Source organism: Rousettus aegyptiacus, unplaced genomic scaffold (genome assembly GCF_014176215.1).
Source record: "Rousettus aegyptiacus isolate mRouAeg1 unplaced genomic scaffold, mRouAeg1.p scaffold_m13_p_6, whole genome shotgun sequence".
Classification (NCBI taxonomy): Eukaryota; Metazoa; Chordata; class Mammalia; order Chiroptera; family Pteropodidae; genus Rousettus; species Rousettus aegyptiacus.
Window position 1 is genome coordinate 22,704,322 of NW_023416309.1, and position 20,589 is coordinate 22,724,910.

Consider the following 20,589-nt stretch of genomic DNA (forward strand, 5'->3'; position numbering starts at 1 on the left):
TATTCCATCTAAGGTGGTCTCCCATCCAGGTACTAACCAGATTCGACCCTACTTAGCTTCTGAGATCAGGTATGTTCAGAAAACAAATGATTTTGAGGAACATCAGTGACTAATTTAACAAATAGAAAGATACATTCTGTTGGGGAATGGTAAGAAGACAATATTTTAAATGTATCAATTTCTCCTCAATTCATCTATAAATTTAACGCAATCTCCCTAATGAAATCAGTAAGATTTTAATCTTTAATTACTACTCAAGCTGATTCTAACGATTTCATGAGAAAATAAACATGAAAGAATACCTGGAAAATATTAAAAGAAAGAAAAGAATGAGAGTACTTTCAGCATATTTAAATATATCATAGAGCTACAATAATCAAGAGAATTTGATTTTGTCAGGCAGAAAAATAGAACAGAATAAGGTCAAGCAATAGATTGAATTACATAAGGATTTTGATATATGAACAACATGAAGGAGGGTAATAGAGTTATGAGTGGTTTAAGATTTTTAAAATATCAAATTGAACCCCTACTTTAACCCTTATTCCCAAAATATTTTCAGATGGATCAAAGAATTAAATATTAAAAATAAAAAGTAGAGACCTTTGCTTTTATAATCACAATGGGGAGAATGTTTTCTAAACAAAATATAAAACTAGAAACCATAGATGACTTGTAAATTTCATGTAAAATTAAAATTTTAACATCATAAAAATGCCATAAATGAATTCAAAAGTTGAACAAACTGCTAACTATTTTTGCAACAAATATAATAAAACATTAGTTTCTTTATGAGTAACAGCTCTTCCAAACTAGAAAAACAAAAACAAAAAATCACTCTTTGAAATAATGAGCAAAAAATGTAAGTATGTAATTCGCTGCAAAAGGAATAGTTAAAGAAATGCAAATCAAACCACAACGAAATATCATTTTCAAAGGCAAACGAAACTACAAGACACCACTTTTGAAATAACCGGTTGGCAAAGATTCAAAAAAAAATTAGAATGGTGTATTACAGGGATCAAGGGAAGCAGACATTCTTAATCATTGCTAATTGCTAGAATGTAAATTATAATTTTTTGGAAAACACTTTGGCAATATCAGTCAGATAAAAATTCATTTATTCATTCATCTGACCCAGCAACTCAACTTATAAGAATGTATCCTACAGATAAGTGTATGCGAAATGTGTGTATAAGGCTGTTCAGAGTAGTACAGTATCCACCAACAATAGTTTCTATAGCAGCACCAACAGGGTGATTATTAAATTATGGGACATCTATACTACATATTACCATGTAGCTGTTATAAAGAATAAGTAGATCTATAAGTGCCAGTTAGGAACAATCACTTAGATATTTTGTTATGTAAAAGTAATAGAGCAAACCATGAGGTTAGCATATCACTCTTTTTACAAATGCTATCCATGCCTTTATGGATGACTAGTAAATGTGCGAAATAATGCCCAAATCTCCAATGATGATGGACATTCCCACCCTTTTCTTCTTTTTAAAAAATTTTCTGCTTTCTATAGTTTGAAAGTTTAAAATTTTAAGTATGCATTCCTTTTATCATTTTTAAAACAATTACTAATAAAAAGAAACCCTACCAACTTATAGAGCCTATTGTCATGTACAGATGCGGAGATAATCATTTTCCAAATAAAGAAAAAAAAATCAATCTCTTTCAACAAAGACAAAGACTTTGCCATTATAATTAAAGATGATCTTTAGATGCTTTAGATAAATCAAAGGTTTAAACCATGTCAAATAGTGCTTACCTTATGAAGCATCAAACCTAGGGAAATTAAATAGTGAATAGATTTACAAGACCATAGAAAAATCAAAATGACCAAAACGACTCATTTGGTATGGATGAGTACTATGGAAATACTTTGAAATGGCCAGCCAAATACTTTCGCTCTCTCTAACACTTACGGAGCCACCAAAACAAACCATAGAATTTCACATTGAATTACATAGTTAAGTTGATTTTCCCAGGAAAGATAGAGAAATGAAGGAACTCTGAAAAAGAAAACTTCAGAATCTGTGCATCTTTCCAAGTTCATATTTATAGACATGTAACTTGTGTATGTAAGCTTTCAGATTTTTGTCAAATATTTACTAAATTTACAATTGATTGTGGTAAGTGATCAAATGGATCATATGCAAATCTGATTGAATTATTGGAAAAAACAAAAATTCCTAAACTAACCATATGTCAGCTATCATATACTCTTTATATCTAAACTAAGAATTTTGGGCACAGAAAATTGGATCTACAAGACAAAATATGTTTTCTCTGTGGATGCTGTTGTTCAGCTTCTGCCAAGTGCATAGCTGGAGAATTCAGATGGTTGTGGTTCTGAGATCTTGGGGTTTGTTTCTACCTTCTGGCAAAGAATGTTCTTCTCTATCTCTCATGGGTTCCTATATGACCTGAGTGCCAGATAACAGCTGGGTCAACAGCTATAATTATTTCATCAGCATTCTTGGTTGCAACTAACTCCTATAACGAGTGGTTTTTATTGGTATCTAACTTCAACCTCTTTCCTGAATTCCATGCCTGAATGTGCATCTCCCCACCCCCAAATATTCTGCAAACATCATACACTCAATATATATAGAATACACATCTTCCCGCACCCAATTCCCAATATACTCCCTTACCTCTGTTCTATTTAATAGTTAGCAGCAGCAGCAGCAGCCGTTCAGGCACCAAACTGATGCTTGGTTCTTCTTTCTCACCCCTTCCACCTAAGAACCCTCAAACTCTTTCAGTTATGCTGCTTATAATTCCTTTCAATTGTTAAGCTACCCTCTATTTCAACTGCTACTATCCTAATTTAGTGTCTTATCATTTCTTGCCTCAGTGACTGTAGTCATTTCCCAACTGGTCATCCAATCTCCTGGTTTAACCCACATAATAATATTTCAAACTGCATTCAGAGTTGTTCTAAAATGTGCAATTGATGACATGTCTCCTCTATTTAAAACACTTTGATGATGCCTCATTGCCAACAAGATCAAGCATTAAGTCTCTAGGAAATCACTTAAGACTTTTGACAAGCTGGCCTTACCCTGATTTTTCAGCTTCGTTTTCCACCACTGTACACACATGCACATAGCTGCCACCATAACATACTACTCATGCTCCCCTAAACTTGTCATTATTCTTTATATTGCTATGTGTTTGCGTACATTGCTAGTTCTTTTTTCAGTGATGTCCTCCATTGCCACCACTTCATCACTGATTCCTTGTCTATTCACCCTATGACCAGAGTTGATGATTAGGGAAGGAAGAAGAATCCCATCAGCCAAGATTTTCTGTACCCTATGGGACCTCCAACAGAGCGACCATAGATATCCTCTGAGAGCAGAGGTATACTTCAGTCCTGGGTCACTGATTTCTAGGATTTCCTTTGAAAAAGCAATGCTAATGAGAATACCAGGTAAGACAATGTGAACGTCGGATTTGTCACTTATGCTCTCGGACTAGGGTCTGCAGGATAAGCCATGGGTCAGTCGTCCCCAGCTTTTCTCTCCGTCTCAGTTCTGGCCAAACTATGCAGTTTCTCCTGTATTTACTAAACCAACAATTTCTGTTTATACTGCCTTAGTGGTACTTTCCCCTGCACCTTACAAAAAGATTCTCCCTTCTCCCTCCTAGCCATATTTTTCACTCAGTGGTCACCAAAGTTGGCAAAAACTCCCACAAAACTTAAGAAGGCTTAGCTCAAAGATCACATTCACCTGCTTCCGGAACTGAATAACTCTGCTCCTTTATTGGGTATTCATCACACTTTGTATTTGTCTCTGTCCCTGTCTTTATCATAATATAATGATTTGTTTATGAGTCTGTCTCCAACAAGCCTGTGATCTGAGGGCATGGGCCATATATTATAGCCTATTATAATAACCACAAGCTTCACACTGAAATTTTGTCCCGTTCCTGGAATTCACAAAGCTTTTTAAAAGTTTCCTTTGGGTGCTTCCTTGCTGGTGCTTCTTCCTGGGACAGTCCCCCAGCTCCAACCCCCATTTTCTGAGAGCTGGACTCTTTTCATTTGAATTTCAGCTTAAATACAAGGTCCTCAGAGAGGTCTTCAATTTTCCCTTTCCTCAATAATCTCTGTCACATCGATCTTTATTTTATTCCTTGCATTTATCACTAGTCAACATTATCTTTACTTTATATGTTTATTTATTTACTGTCTATCCTATCTATAATGAAAATGTAGAGGTCAAGGGTATCTGTCTTGTTCATCTCGATGTCCCCAGTGGCTAGTACATAGTAGCTGCTGCAAAACTACTATTGAGTGTATTATTTTTTTCTGTACTTATTTATATCTGTAATTCTTTTCCAAACTAAATTCATACTATATGTATCCTGCTTTATTCATTCTCTAACATTTCTTAAGCTTTTCAATTGGATTTGAAATGCCCTTTCCCAAATCAATTCCTTTTCTTGAACCCTCAGTTTCTGTTAACAGAACCACCATCCTTCCAGTCAGCTCGAAAATTTTGACTGACTCTCCTCATTCAAACATTTGCTGAATCCTATTTCTTATTTTGTATAATGAGTATAATTTCATTGCTTTTCTCTGATTATATGTCATATGTGTTCAATGTAGGATTTAAAACATACAGAACAATAAAAGGGAGAAGGTAAAAATCACATGAAACCACACCTTACTACAATGTTCATCATTAATACTTTGGAGGTCACTCTTTTATGAATCTTTTATTTAATAAAAATGATAAATAGATAAACAGATAAATTTTATGTAAATAGGATAATACACTAATTAAGTCTTTAAAGATAAAAAATCAAAAGAGGTACAGGAAACATGGCTTAATTTAAATTTGTACGATGAATAACTTCAGCTCCCAGTCTTGTCAGTATCACATCTATGAAAACATATATAACCTCATGTGGAGAAATGGAAAATATCTGTGTTTTAGGCCTTTTGTAAATTTGAAGCCTGGACCAAATGGTGCTGTGGTAAATTCTGGAACTGGGACCTTGTTTTATTCATTTTCTCTGCCTCATAGAGATTCTCATGATACACATGAAATAATATTTTTGTACTATGAATGATCGATAGTATCAAGAAATATCTTTTAATGCCTATTATATACAAGCCACTGCTAGCTATGCAAAGGATACACAAATGAAAAAGACATTACCCTTGCTTTTGAGGAAATTTTGAAGAAATATTCATGGTCTTTCAAAAAAAATGCCACTATTACCTCCATAAACTTTGCTTCCTACCACCTATCTTTATGCCAGTAAAAGGCTCATTTTTGTTTTCAATGAGTTTAAGGTAGAACCTGAAGTCCCCAGCCTTGCTCCCAACATAAACTTCAAAATATGAGAGGGAATGCGAAAAAGAAAGGAGATCTGAGAGGACTGATGTAAAAAAAAATGAAAGTTGTTTGTTCTTTTAAAAACACATTTTGTAGATTGATGGTTCTTGATTACTGTGGGTGGCCACTGTAAGATCCCTCAAACACTGTAAGAGCTCATCTTCGACCCATAACGATTTGGCTACAATTTGCCATCTTCTTTTCAAAGGATACAGCTATTCTGGAGAGGCTTCTATCTGAACTCAGGCATATTTTTATGCTTAACATGGTGGGACACTATTCATGTGAAAGCACCATGGAAGGCTTAAGAGTGTTGTATGGACCTTCAGAATAATCTGAAGTATATTCCTAGTAGATGTCCAGGGCAGAAGATGTTCATTTGTCACATGAGGAGAAGCCTGAGCTTTACTTTTACAGGTTACTGGGCTGAAGGGGAGAATACTTGGGATCATCACAGTCTAACAATCTCAATTATAACAAAACAATCTTAGAAAGAAGACATACTTGGTTTATACTTGAAGATTACAAAGTCTTTGATTAAATCTTTGCAAGCACTTTTCAAAAAATTTAAAATCATGAGTGATACACTACATAAAAGCCTTAGAGAAAATGCTAGTTTAGGGAACATGTCAGTCATTTTCAGAGCAGATGTCCACCACTTTAGGGAAGTATCCCATTAAGCTGCATGCTGCTGAGTCAGATGTGACAAAAAAGTTCATTCGGTTTGGTTTATTTTGGCTTGAGAGTCAGCAGTATGAGTGGCAATGGCTGGTATTTCTGAATCTGCTGTTCCTTCTGTGTTGGAGACTTGAGTCATACCTGACCGAACTCACAGGCATCCCGAGCTCTGCTGCACATACATTCCTCTTTACAGCCTGGCACTGATGATCTACAGCATCCTGGTAATTTGTGTTTTAAAATTGCACACTCACCTGCACAGATGTAGAATCAGCACCAAGCAAAATGAGTTTGCCCTCGAATCTTTGTGTTCTGAGTTTTTCCATAGAAGACTAAACATCTAGGCAGTGATCCATTTATTATACCATATATGGCATCTCTGGGGGTGACAGCCACATTTATCAAAGCTCCAGTCCCTCGAAAAGGATAATGTTTAGGAAACATTTGAGCAGCTATCAGAGGATTCATCCTTGCCTTGTGGTTTTCCTAAAATTTAATAAAAATCCTCTTTTCAATGAGAATCTTTCAAAGAATATAGACTTCATTTCTCCAACTTCTTGGAGAAGCCAGAGCAAACATCAACTGTTAAAAATTTCTATTTTTTAGCTTCAAGTGTCTCAAAAATGCTCTTTCACATAATGTCATGCTGTTGACTGCCTTTCAAATGTTGCCTACACAAAGATTTTACTCAAGATAAATTCTGCTCTTTATTTGTACTTTGAGCCACATACCTTTGGAGTATTTACGCTTTTTTACTTCTTTGAAAGCTGAGAAATAAAAGCTGGGAAAAGAGAAGGGTCAGGTTGTCCTAGTTGTACTCTAGTGATGGGAAAATTCAAGATCAAAATGACCTGTCACAAAAGCAAAACACAAACAAAAACATACAATAAAATAAAAGTTAAACATATTTGATTTTCTGCTAATAACACATAATATCTATAACACTTAAAATAGTTTTACTTGCCCAACATTAGTCTATGCGACATTCTCACGTCAGTTGTTTCAATCCTCCAACTACTCTGAAGGCAATTTTTTAAAAAACCAACGAGGAAATAAGCACTCAGAGTGGCCAAAAGACTTTCAAAGGTCATGTCTTTGGGGGTTAACTGGGGCTCAAGTCCAAAGGTTAAGATCCTCAAGCAGAAATTTATTATGAAATGATTCTGTTCCATCAGCGAGCAGCAGTGAGTATAAACCAACTTAAAAATCTACATAGTTTTGCCTATCCCATTGGTCTGAAATTTTCCAAAATTAGCTTTGGCAAAATTGCCCTGCTATCCCTAAAAGTAGATCTAAAGCCACTTCCATAAAACGACAACAGCTGTCAGTAAATCAGACTGGAATTTAATTACCACTCTATTTCTTTGGGTCTGAACTGCTTTGTTCCCAACAGCTTCCATCTTTAGGAATATTAGAGTAATTTGACTGCCTCTTCCCAAGGAGAGATTTGTATTGTGCACATTTGTTCAAGGAAAACTGTTGCTGCTGTTTCTGCGGTACTGGGATTAATTATGCCAGAGCATTTTCTTTTGTTTCTCTTCTATATTTAATGGAGCTGGGAAAAATACAACTCATTTTTTTCTCCTTCTCACACTGCAATCTTTACCACATTTTCCAAGACAATGAAAATAAAAGAAAGACATAGTGACAGGGAATATGTTGGGGTCTTTTACAGAAGATATTTTGTGTTTCCCTAACATAGACTTCTTGCTTCCCTTCCCTTCCTAGGTCTTCCTGTGTCCTACAAACACTTTAGGTCACTGAGGACAAGAGTCTGCAGCAAGAGTGAAACTAAAACAGAAAGTCTTCCTTTCTCTTCTTTCTCTGACTTCTTCATTTGCATAAATTAAAACCTGTTCTAAACTGGCTTCTTTCTTTGGCATGAAAATAAATTCTTCAAGTACTCATTAAATGCCCAGTCACCTCATCTTGTCTTCTGCTTCCTTAACTTTTTGTCCCTCAACTTCTCATGGATAGCTCTTGTCAGACTGATATAATTTTTTTCTGTAAAACCTGAATTGGTAACCTTGGAGAGTCTGAATCGCATCCAAAAGGAATTCATTACTGAGTGGGGGTGACTTTGACTTTCATGAAAATGAATGCTCCGAAACCATCAGCTTTGGAAAATAATTCATTACGCTTTTTTTTTTTTTTTTATTTTTGGTGGTGGGGTGGATAAAGTGCCTTTCATAAAAGCACCTCTTGTATGAGTATCCTGTGTGACCTATCTCTTATGAAAGAAAATGTTAGGACAGTCAGCTACTTGGAAACACGGTACGTGCAAGCTTTTATGCTGACTTTCAGTAAGAACAAGATGAATCATGAATACTTAAATTTTTTCCCCCATGGTTCTGCTAAATCCTAGCTTAATTGTTTCAGAGTATGCACTTGGGAGACACTGTATGTAATATGAGTTTGGGAGTTGGAGCTTCCAAGAACTGTCTAGCTGAGTGGCCAGTGGGAATATAACTCCCCGGAATTTTCATCTCAGTCCTCTCCTCTCATTTGGGCACTTTCATGTCTCTCTTTCTCTCAAGGCAAAAAAATATTTACCACTAGTCACAGTATTTTGAAGGGTAACAAAAGTTTTAAGATTCCTCCTTAATTAAAAAAAAATACAGAAAAAGCATTTAAGACTGATCAAAAACTAGGTCAAAAAACTAATATTTTGTCCTATTGCTTCAGATTATTTTTCAGATGAAACATATAAATAAAATAAAGATTAAGTGAAAATCCTCTTTGTATTCCCACTAAAGTGTATTCCTCTTTCTCCCTTCCTAGAAGCATTACCTATCTTTATATATTATGTAATATTTGAGGCAGGCAATTCTAACCGCTGGCCTAATCATTGTCATTACCTTCTTGCATTTTATGAGAACACTGGTCTTGTCCAGGAAGCAGTGTCCCAGGAAGTCTATTCATCCCCGCTCCCAAACCGTTGCAGCTGAAGAGTGGAAAGGTGGGTAGAAAGGATGCGACGTTATTTTGGTTAAAGAGATATAAGCAGAAGTTTAAAAGGTGGGGCTTCTAGGAAACCCACTGTTTTCCCGGAAAGAGAGGGATATATGGAGATTCAGATTCATGTTTTACCCTCCCTGTCTTTGGATCTGAAGCATAGATACAATATGTGACACTAAAGTTATTGTCTTGCAGTCTTGAGGACAAAAGAGAGAAATATAGAATGACCAATGAGCCTTGAGGAAGGAACTCTGGTTGCAGATTTGAACCTATTTGAAAATAATTTTCGAGCCCTCCAGCAGAAGTGAACTAATTAAACATATTTACACATGTTACATCTAGTCTCCTTCAGGACCATCAGACCTGGTTAACTGTATGAGCATCCACTTCCTCGCTCTGTGAGACCTGCCAGATGGCATCTTGGAGCTGCCTTCATCTAATCATCTTCAGCTGAAATCTTACAGGACAAAATTATAAACTCCTGTTTGCTTACGCCACTATTGCTAAAATTGTTTAAATGGGGCCAAACATAATTCTAACTAGTAATGTATTATTTTGTTTTTAAGATTATTTTTAAAAATGTTTTATAACTTGCTTTTTTTTACTCAATACTATGTTTGACCTTTATCCATTTTAATAGATATTTAGTTCGTTTACTTTTAAATTTATTTTCCCATCTATTTATTTTTTAAATTTAAAGTTTATTTTTCAATTATAATTGACATACAATATTACATTTGTTTTAGGTGTACAACAGACTGATTAGGTATTTATATGCCTTATGCAATGATCATCCCAGTAAATCTAGTACCCATCTGACAAGACGCATAGTTATTACAATATTATCAACTATATTCCCTATGCTGTACTTTACACCCCTATGACTATCCATTTCTTTTTAATGGGTATTTAGATTGCATCTTACGTTTCACCATTACCAATAGTATTAATCTGCACAGCCCTGAAGACTCACATGCATGAGAGTATATCTGGGATATATGCTATATGTGGACACTGATGGATCTTTTTCAGATTCTTATTTTGGATCTAAGTGGTTTTTTGAAAATAGAATTGTTTGTGAATTTAGAGACAGGTAGGTAATGGCAATCTCCAGGACTCTAAAATATGCAGTGTTACATTTTCTTATTTTCTTATAGCTTCTGACAAAAGTGGAAACTAAAATCTGAAAAAAAAAATCCATACACATCAGTAATTGAGTAAAAAGGATTTTGATTTTCACCAGCTCTTTGACAGTTCCTTCCGTTATTCCCCCTTTTGGCCGTGAAACACTATACCAGCGTTTTTTAATCATGGCACTATTGATATTTGAGGCAAGATCATTCTTTGTCCTAGGATCTGTCCTGTGCATTGCGGGGGTTTTAGCAGCCTCCCTGGCCTTACCTACTGGCCTCTACCCAGATGCCATTAGCACTCCTCCCCAGCTGTGACAACCAAAAATGACTTTAGACATTGCCAAAAGTCCCTTGGCCGAGAATGATGGGGAAAAATCACTCCAGGTTGAGAACTATTGCTCTATAGTAGCTAATCTTATACTATTTAGAACCCATATAAATAGCAAATCTAATGAAGGCAATGGAGAAATATGCAATTTTTTTAAATGACCATTTTAAGCCCATTTACGAAGATGACTATAGTACCCAGTTTGAGTAAACCTATATTTCCAACCCTTAGTTTGGGAAAATTAATTTAGAATATTTATAAAACCTTTGAAAATAAAAATATAGGAAATAATAATAGTTTCATTGATTCTGTACTGGAAATGTTCCTAAATATGACAACATATGCCTATTTGTTTAACCTATTTGTGATATAGGTACTATTTTACTCCAATTTTATAGGTGAGAAAACTGAGGTATAAGAAGGTTAAAACTTGCTCTTCATACAGATTCTCTTTAATTCTCACAACAAGCCTTAAGGTGCCTGTAATTACCACCATTTTAAAGATGAATAAATTGAAATTGATATTAAGAAACCTAGCAAAAACCCTATAGCATTAAATTTTGAGGTGATATTCAATGTGGATTAATATGGTTATACCCATAAACATGATACAAATTAGAAATGATATCTACTATCAAAGCTATAGTATAGAGAGATGGATCCCTCAAGAAGAATTGTTATTTTTTGTAAATATAGAAAAAATAGTTTTTATAATTAGTCATAGAAGATTATATTTATGTCCGAGTTCTAAATTTTTCAAATTTCTTCCTCTTTCTCTTTCTTCCTTAACCCCCACATTCTTTCCCATAAGTATTTAGGTAAGGCAGCTAAACAGATGTGTAAAGCTAGCTAAACATAATAAAATGTGGTACAGGAACATAATGTACATTCAGAAATGATGATGAGAAAACACTTACTATAAACACCTATACACCACTACAGGAAGACTGTAAATGAGAATTTTGCTCTCTCATAGCCAGTATGGAAAGAGAAACCTGGTCAATTACAAAGTCCCCCAGGCCCATTGAATGAAGAAAAACAAACCCACTACTCATAAGTACCACTGTTTTTGGTACTAAGATTAGACAAGAATTTCTCCCATTGCACATGACAAAGTTACACTGTATGTAGTATTTAATAGCATCCTCAATAGCATTCAAACAAATCCAGTGATGACTGCCATAAGACTGGGTAGGCTATAAGTCCAGTTCAGAGAAAGCATGATTATCAATTATGAGTTGTCCTTTATATGTCATTTGTAATTTTATTCTCTCATAAATACTCTAAAGTCATCAAAATCTCAAATTATACAAGAATTTCCTACCTTATTGTTTTTTCCCCTGATCTTCATTAATCTCCATTTGACACTTTCTTTATAAGCTTTTACAAATTTTAATATTCTTTCTTTTTTAGGGTTTTGTAAATTCCTGATTGTGCCTGTTTTCCTAAAATTACTGTATTAAGCCATTGTAGGATCACTCTGGTTTGTGCTACTAACTTAATAGTGATTTACGTAACTCTATTTCCCCAGCCTGCTCAGTTGCTTATATTCTGTAAGACTCAGGGCACTTTATAAATTAGTAATTTTTTTTAAAAAAAATCTTCAATAATGTTGCAAAACCAGCAAAATCCACAGTGGGCAGATTTCACTTTCTGTTTCAAATTGCTAGCATAGGTCTATTAGCGACCAGAACAATGGCGAGGATTATAATGGTTTTTCCTGCCGTATGTCTTTTAAAAGAAGATTCAGCAGTGTAGGGTAAGGTGAAAATAGCTGAAATTTCTAGTTCCTGTTGTAATTGAGAAAGTACTGATATTTATTATTATTATATTATTATTAATACTATTATTATCAGTACAAATAGTGAAAGTAGGGATGCATAAAAAGAGTCTGCCCCAGGGGCAGCCTGAAGCTATATTCCAGCAAGTTACTGTGCTCCAGTATTATGAGAATTTTTATCCATCATCAATAAAAAATGAGCAGAGCAGTTATTATGGCAGTTTCCACAGTCAAGACTGTTTCTGCTATTACATCTCTTAGTAAAAGGGTGATACACTCTCCATTATACGATGTCAACTCATCCACCTTTTTGACATTAAAGTATAATGTACAATCTTTACATGGATTCTTCCCTAGTGAAGTCACATTTCCATGAACTTGGGGCAAGGACACAGTGGGGCTAAATTAACTGTGGGCAAAAAGTAAAGTAAATTACATTTTTATAAAACAAAAGCAGCACTGAGCTGCCTCCATTTCTTTTTCTTTCTTTCTTTCTTTTTTTTTTTTTTTGCAAAAGAATAAAGTTGAAATAAATTTGATAAAATAAATCTTTTACAGAGTAGGCCTATCCTCACCAGTGGTGGAATTATGCCAGACCGATGCCCTTGATGCTCTACCGGGCACACTCTCTGGAACCACAATAGAAGTATATACTTCTCTCCCTGCAAACTCTCCAGTACCATGAGTATGAGCAGCAGGCTGAGCAAACCAGCTGCTGCAGCCATCTTCCCAGAAGTGCTGTAATCAGGGTTAGGTTCTCAGAATATCAAAGTCCTTATCCTTACATGCTAGTTTTTTTCTCCCTCTAAGCTCTTTTTAGTTTATTTTAACTTTAATAAAAGGGGGGAAAATAAAAACTACTCTTGCTTATGGTCATCAAAGAGATACAGAAGCTTTGTGGGTAAATCACTAAGGAGTATGTGTGTTAAAGAAGCCCAAGGTTTGTAATGCAAGATTTCAGTTTAAGTCCAGTCTCTTCTCCTCCTTAGATGTGTTACTTTGGGGAAATATTTTTCTTATTCTTTGATAGTTTTAAGGGTGTTTGACTAGCTCAAAATTATTCCCATTTCTCTGGGAAGCTATGTCTGTCTGCATATTCCTTACTTATAGCTAATTGGACCTTACCCATCCTATTTTCTCCCCCAGCAGGGTTGACTAAAACGTAAGCTGTGTCCACATTTTGCCATGTGGACAAAGGAGCAGAAAAGGTTAATCTGCTGGGAGAAAATAATGTGGTAAAAAAGAAGAGAAGAGCAAATACAGGAAAGGGAGACTGAGTTTTAATGCATTCTTAGACCATTCGAGGGAAGGAATGTGTCATCTTGGCAGCATTCCCATCCCACAGCCTCCATTGAGATCCTGCCTGAGAGTTGGCTGCACATTTATACTCTGGTTTGTGAGATATCCATTGTGATAATGCTGAAGTTCTTTCTATTGTTTTTCTAGATTTTGTGCATCTTTGTTACCTACAACCACAAGAGTTCCAAGACATTCTTTAAAGTCTTGGTTTTTCTTTTTCTACGATAAAACTAAGAATTTGTGACCTACTAATCTTCATGAGCTCATTGTGAGGGAAAAGTGAATTGATGAACAACAACATTCTTTGTTGTTTATCATTGACAAGCTCATTCATTTGGGCAACAAGTGTTTACTGAGCATCCATTATGTGCCCGACACAGCCCTAGATATAAAGATAAGACACAGAAAAAAAAAAGACACATGTTCTGGGGGAGGAAAATTAAAATAAAAAAAATTAAAAGCAAGTAAATATATTGCATGACAGATAACAAAAGAAAGGAAAAATGTAATGAGAAGGTGTGATGATAGGGAGTGATGGAGGTGAGGGGGTTGTTATTTTTGATAGATTGGTTAGAGGAAGCCTCAATAACGCAATACCATCTGAGACATGAAGGAAATTAGAGCGTGAGATAGGAGGATGTTTGGAGAATAGTGTTCCTGCAGAGGGAAAGGAAATGCAAAAACCCTGAGGAAGGAGTTGACCTGCTGTGTTTGAGGAACAGAAAGGGGACCAGAGTGACACAGTAGAACACGAGGTCCTGTAGTGGCTGCTATGTTATGGTAAAGACTTTTAATTTGATTCTGGATGAGATAGGAATCTACTAGAGGCTTTTGAGCAGAGACATGACATGATGTGACTTACATTTTGAAAGGATTATTGGGATGCTGTGCTAAGAAAAGATAGTAGAGGGGAAAAGTGAATCAGAGAAACCAGTTCTAATAACAGACAGACATCCAAGTAGAAAAGTCCAAAAAGGATTTGAATAAGTGAGTTTGGAGATTGAGAGAGAGCTCTAGACTGGAGATCTGGTTTATATTCCTGCCTCCCACCCTACTTGGGCCTGCTAGAAGATTAATATTTTCAGTCAGTGGGATTAAGAATTAAGGAGATTATAGATAGCATGATATTTTAAGATCAAAGTGATTGGAAGGGAAGCGAGAAATTTTTTTCTAAAGCCCTGATTGGCTTTTTTGGCTTTCTGTAAATAATTTGGTTCAACATATCTTTTATCTTTGAACAAAATACTATCAGCAGCAAAACATCTTATATCTATATATATTGATTGGAAACACTTGAGACTTCTGAGTAAGAAAACAAATATAGAGGTCATTTTAATACTAATTAACGAATTATTCTTTAATGCATGAATTGTTGGCTGAGCATAGCAGTCATTGAACACTCATTGAGCACTGATTTTGTGCTGCTGAGTACAGCCTAACAGGGCTAAGACTAATAAAACTTAATCTCTGCCTTCGAGGGGTTTACAGAGACTAAAATCTGGCATACTCCCATGGTCAACTCATAGGAAACCGTAAATTTGAAAAATCTATCTTTGGTCCTTTTCCACTGCTATATTCTAATTTAACTTATTTTATAGCATATCCAGTTTCCAAACCAATCTGTAAACCAGAGAGATTGTGTAGCAGGGAATACTCTGAAAATACACTAAAATAAAAAAAGAACATATATTCGAGAAGCAGAATACAGCCGAAACCATGAAGGCAATGCAGTTTACTATAAAGAACACAAAAGAGAACTAACTTCTTAACCTCACTTAGCATGTCACTTATCAACTATGTCATAAATGATAAATTTATTTATGTAGAACACTTCAATGCCTCACTGATGCAGGAGAGCAACTATCTCACACCAAAGTCTTTAGAAATTTCTATCTCCAATCCTTCAAAGTCTCCATCGCTTTACACTCTTAGTTTTTTAATTCTTATCCAACTCCAAAATATTTTAAAGTTATGACACATGACACTATCGCATAGGACACTATTACACATTGTACTAATGAGTCCAGTAAACATTAACTGGGTACCTACTGTGTCACACAATGATGGCACAAAAAATGACATGTAGCCCTTCTTTTCAAGCAGGGAGGAGAAACCACATAAACATAATACATTATAGAAGTTGGAAAGGTGGTTCTTTGCATAAGATATTATGAAAGCCCAGAAAATACACTTATCAGCCCAAGGGGGTTGGTGAAGTCTTGCTTAGAGAGTCTTAGAGGACAAGTGGGAGTTCATCAGGCGAAGAGACAAGAAGGCCGTGTGTAGGAGGAAAGATCATTCCTGTTAGATGGAGCAATAAGAAACAATAATGAGTCAGCTGCATGAGATTAAGCCTGTTAGAATATAAATTTCAAGACAGAGGGCCATGAGAGTTGCAACTGGAAAGATAAGTGAGAGTCAGATCATGGCATAGGGGGTCTGATGTCTAAATTTAATTCTGCTTTTGCTCGGGAGCCATTCTTCTCCAAGCCAATTCAAATTCCCCTTTGAGGTGGGAGGAGAGGCATGAACAGAGTATGTTAAAGAACTAAGAACTAAATAAATAATTATACAACTGTAGCGGTTTCTTGTTTTATGTTTTCTGCTGCCTAGGGAGAAATGATGCAAAAACCAGGAAAATAAATACTATGAAAATTAAGTACATAGGAAATCACCTGTTATATTTAAAAGTCATCAGAAATAGCGATATATGCTACAAGCATCTTCTACAACATTATTACTGGTTACAATAGAAAAGCATAAATATTAAGTCAATGACCTCTGTGGTTCCTTACAGCAGTTGTAAAATTCTTTGCATAATTATGATCTTACTTTTTGTCGGGTGTCTCTGGAACTGCCAGAGGGGAAGTATCTCTCAAGAAAGAATTAAGAACTCGGTCTCAGTATGTGTTGCAACATCTCTCTGTTCTTAGAGACCATGTCATAGTGAATAATGAAGATATTTATCAGATTTCTCAGAAATGATTTCAAATTTCAAGAAAGTATGTTATAGGAACTCACAAGATTAGTGAGACAGAAGCTTATACAAAAGATGCAAATAATATAAAAATATTAATACAACAAAGTAAGCTTACCATAGGTATATGAGGATAGATATCTATGTAAATATTAAAACCATGCCTCATTAGTGCTTTTTATGATGCATGTCTGATTCTATGACTAAAAATATATCCACATATTTTTGATCTGGTAAAAATCATTTTAAAAATCATTCCCCAAATCCTATAATTACTGAGATTGCTGACCAGTGCTATGTGAAAACTCTTTGTAGTCCAGGTTACTTATCATCATGTTGGATAAAAATAGGCAAATGACATCTGCTCCCTTTTAAGAAATAGAGTTTCTGGCTTCATCTAACCTAATTAACTGGCTAGAGTAGCCATCCATAAAAACAGAAGCCAGCACTTCAGGGCCCATTAGCATCGCCCCTTGAAGCTGTTCTCCTTAGCTGGCTGATTTCTCTCTTTCCAAGCCTAAGTGTCCTGACCCTGAATATGTGGTAGGCCCCATTCAAGTTCCCTTTTTCCTTTAATTCTGTGAGTGGTGAGAATAGGTTGCTAATGAGGTTAAATAATGAGCTGAAGTCCTAGGCAAAATTTTTGTTATTGTTGTATTCCTTCAGTTCATACCTTGAACCGGTTAGTTCCATCAAAATTAAGATGACAGTCAGTTGTAGTTTTTATCTGTACAATCTTTTTTAGATAGTATATACTAACTTAAAAAAAAATCAAACACTGAATTTTATATATTTGTGTCACAGAACACTAGTAGTCAAAAAAAAAAAAATTCCTTGAAAAGGAAAGGAAGGAAGACTCCAAGGTTATCAGTTGCATGTTGCATGAATGGCTCACTCAGGAAGACTCCCAACCATCAGCACATGAAAGGTTCTGAGACTTCTATCAGTAAACAAACCTGTTATCCTCCTTTAACCAAAATTATCACACTTACATGATCAAGGAAGGTTTGTTTTTTTCTTATAAAACATATTAATATTCCAATGAATTCCACAATTTTGGAAATGACAGATATTAAATAGGAATTTTGGAGTCTGCAGTGTTCAAAATTTATTTATCTTATATATCTATAATAAACCTTATTTGACAGATAATTTGAGAGTGATAGATATCATCCCAAGGCTGGCTTGCTCCTGCTTCAGATGCAAATGGCAATTAGGTTTCCTTATTTCCCTTCCCAATCATCTCACTGTCAACCAAATAATTCTTGATTAGTTGCCCAATGATACTCTCCAGTATTTTATCTGAAAGCATAACATACTTTCTACCAAATTTGGAGTAGGAGCATATTTATAATTTTTGATCTGATAACAAATTTCCAAACACAAGCAAAATGAGCAGAGCCACATGTATAGTTCAAAAACCATAGCAATGAGAGGTAAATATAAGAATGCAAATGTCGCAATGCGGCTCACCAAGGTAAATCCTTACAGAGGTAGAAATAGAATAGAAAAGCAAAATGGTAAGCAAGACTGAATCCATGAATCTAGATTCAGGTGGTAGCAGCGACTGACAAGAAATTAAAAGAGTTATAGATGATATTAGGACCAAAACTAGAATCATTACCTGAAAACCGTGGTCAAGGAAAGTTCTCCTGCTCATGGACAAATAAAGCTGGGGAAATTAAAAACAAACAAACAAACAAACAAACAAACAAACAACTATTACTGATTTGTTGCCTAGAGCTATGGCATTGTAGAACTGAGGAAAGGCAATGACACAATCTCAAAAGGAAAGAAGAGTTCCTATTTACCATAGTAAGAATCTATAAAATATAAAACACATGTAAATTAAATAGGCCCAACAAAAAATAAAACACACCGAATCTCAAACTTTGGAACTGAAAAATATAGCCATTGAAATTAAAAACAAAACAAAACAAAACACCAATTTGGTAAAACAGTTCTAAAGATAGTTCTAAACCATCTAAACAATTCTAAACACTGTAGAATTAGAGAGAGTTAATGAATTAGACGATGATACTGAGGAATTCACGAAGAGCAAAATAAATTTCTAAAGAACAAGGAAAAGTAGCTAGAAAATATTCTCCAAATAAGAGAATAGAAGAAATGGCAAAGTAACAGTATCTGAAAAGATATCGTGAATTTTCTGAAAGTGAAGAAAAAAATGTTCATAAAAATTATTGAATTCTAAAAAGTGTCCAAAGAAACATAAAGCTAGAACTACAGCTTTTAATATACTAAAATAATCCTAAAAGCTGGAAGCAAAACATTACCTGCAAAAAAAAAAAAAAAAAAAAAAAATGGCGCTTAAACTGTAAGGAAATCTCTCTTTAGCAATAAGAAAACCCATAAGACAATGGAGTTATATATTTAAAAGGCTGAAAACAATACCTGTGACCTCAAATTTTAAACCCAGTTGAACAATAAGAGTGAAGGCAAAATGAAGACATTTTCAAACATACAAACACTAAAATGGTTAACTACCAGAGATGCTAAGATTTTTTTAAAAAATTAAAGATTGTAATAAAGCAGAGATGTGAACTCAGAAATTGATAAAATATGTCACTAAGTTTATTTATTGACTGCAAAACAACTTACTGTTTTATATATTTTTAGAAAAGTAAAATATAAAAATAATTGAAAATAAGGAAATGGTAGTTTGAAATGATTAACGTAGAGTTGTAGTATGATAGCTTTTGTGTAATGTAAGAGAGAAGAAACTTTTCATAGCTGTAGAATTTGTTAGAAAATAAAATTAACTGTAAATGTTTTTTAAAATTCAAGAATACTTAGTAAAATAATAATACAATTAGAGCTTGTAAGCCTGTAGAAGAAAATGAAATGAAATATTAACTTTTTATTAATTCAAAAGAAAACAGGAGAAAAAAGGAGCAAAGGAAGAAGATATAAACAAAACACAAAATGAAATGATAGAAATAAAACTAAATAGATCATTAAGTATAATAAATATAATAGGTTTAACATTTGACAAAGCTAAGAATTAACAAAAGACTGTGATTTATTAAATTAAGTTTAAAAATAAAATTCATCTAAGACAAAATTACTCTGAGAAATTAAAAATATGAGAATGGGTATCTCATAAATTATAAATTTTATGTATATATACATATCATATTGTGACATTCTATCACTATTTTTACTTATGTAAGAACTTTTGAAAGCTTTTTTGGTTATTTTCAATTTTATTACTCTTATAAACAATGCTACAATTCACATGTATATATCATCTTGTGCATTTTTACAAGATTTATTTCCTAGATACTATGCCTAAGTAGAAATTTTCACATCATTACGTATACTATTCTTCAGTTATATTGGCTATTACCCAGTTGCTAAACAAAATGTTCATAGTTGCAGCCATTTACATTCCCACCAATGCTGGAAATTCTAAATTTTGCAAGCTTTGTTTTGGTCAATATTTGATATTGCCAGACTTCTTAAATTTTACCAACCCTATGCATGTAAAAATGTTCTTTATTTTTGTTTTGGAATTAATTATGAATTTTCCCCTAAGTATTTGTGAGATTTAATGTCTATTAATATGTTTATAGGTCTGAGATTTTTTAAAAGTTAAACTCAATTTAATGAACTAAATATTATTTGATCATGAGGCGTATATTAAATCATTTAATTTCTTTTTTTAGTGTTTATTTCGAAATTTTATGTTCATAATTTTCACTTTCTTTTTCTGACATCATCCAGTTTTGATTCCAACATTATTACTTATCTAAATATGTTGGTAACTGACTTTCCTTCCTTTTCGAGTCTGTTAAATAATTTTTATTTGTTGGCTTTTTGAAGGTTGAACAATATTCACCTTGATAATAGTCAGATTTTTTGTTTTTTTGGAAGAAGGAAAAGAGAAAAAGGGGACAATAATTTTGATTATAAATTAAACTTATTTAAAAGCTACTGGTTTATTACACTTTTCTGCTGTTTTTTAAAAATTTGTATATTTTTCTAGAAATATTTATATTTAATTCAAGTTTTTGATTTTTTACTTTATAGTATTCTCTTACAATTTT

At 34.1% G+C, this 20,589-nt stretch overlaps 1 long non-coding RNA gene across 1 annotated transcript; it reads left to right on the forward strand.

The window, feature by feature from the left end:
* Positions 1 to 19,163, forward strand: LOC118603964. The gene is made up of 2 exons (XR_004951526.1): positions 1 to 9,006; positions 9,348 to 19,163. It is a non-coding gene; the product is annotated as an uncharacterized LOC118603964 (long non-coding RNA).
* The last annotated feature ends 1,426 nt before the right edge of the window (positions 19,164 to 20,589 follow it).